The sequence below is a fragment of the Myotis davidii genome, unplaced genomic scaffold, assembly GCF_000327345.1.
Source record: "Myotis davidii unplaced genomic scaffold, ASM32734v1 scaffold1494, whole genome shotgun sequence".
In the NCBI taxonomy this organism is placed as follows: Eukaryota; Metazoa; Chordata; class Mammalia; order Chiroptera; family Vespertilionidae; genus Myotis; species Myotis davidii.
In genome coordinates, this window is record NW_006286246.1 from 2,995,839 (window position 1) to 2,996,380 (window position 542).

Sequence of the window (542 nt, forward strand, 5' to 3'; positions counted from 1 at the left end):
CTGCAGGGTCAGGCCGGGCCACTGCAGGGTCAGCCTGTGGCCACTGCAGGGTCAGGCCAGGTCATTGCAGGGTCAGCCTGTGGCCACTGCAGGGTCAGGCCAGGTCATTGCAGGGTCAGCCGTGGCCGCTGCAGGGTCAGGCCGCAGTGCCCAGCCAGACCACCCCTCCCGCTCTCCTGCGCTCCGCTCAGTGGCCTGGCAGCCCCTGGTGCCGGCTCTCCCTTCTTGCGCTCAGAACGACATAGAATGCTCTTTCCGCTCGGGTCCGCCCAAGACTCCGTTTAAGCCCCTCCTCTTCCATGAGGCCCCTGGTGTTCCTGCCCGATGTGGCCCCTAGGCCCCTGAACTGGGGGACCCTGCCTGTCTCCTCCCCCAGGACCCCACACTCAGGACAAGCGAGGCTGCCACAGGCCTGGCCATGGTTGGCAAGCAGGTTAGGAGCAGAAAGCGGGCCAGGCTCCCTGCTGAGCTGGCTGAGAGACCGGGCCCCGCACGCACGGGTCTAGGCAGCTGCCACAGCCCTGCCGCTTCCCGGACCCGCA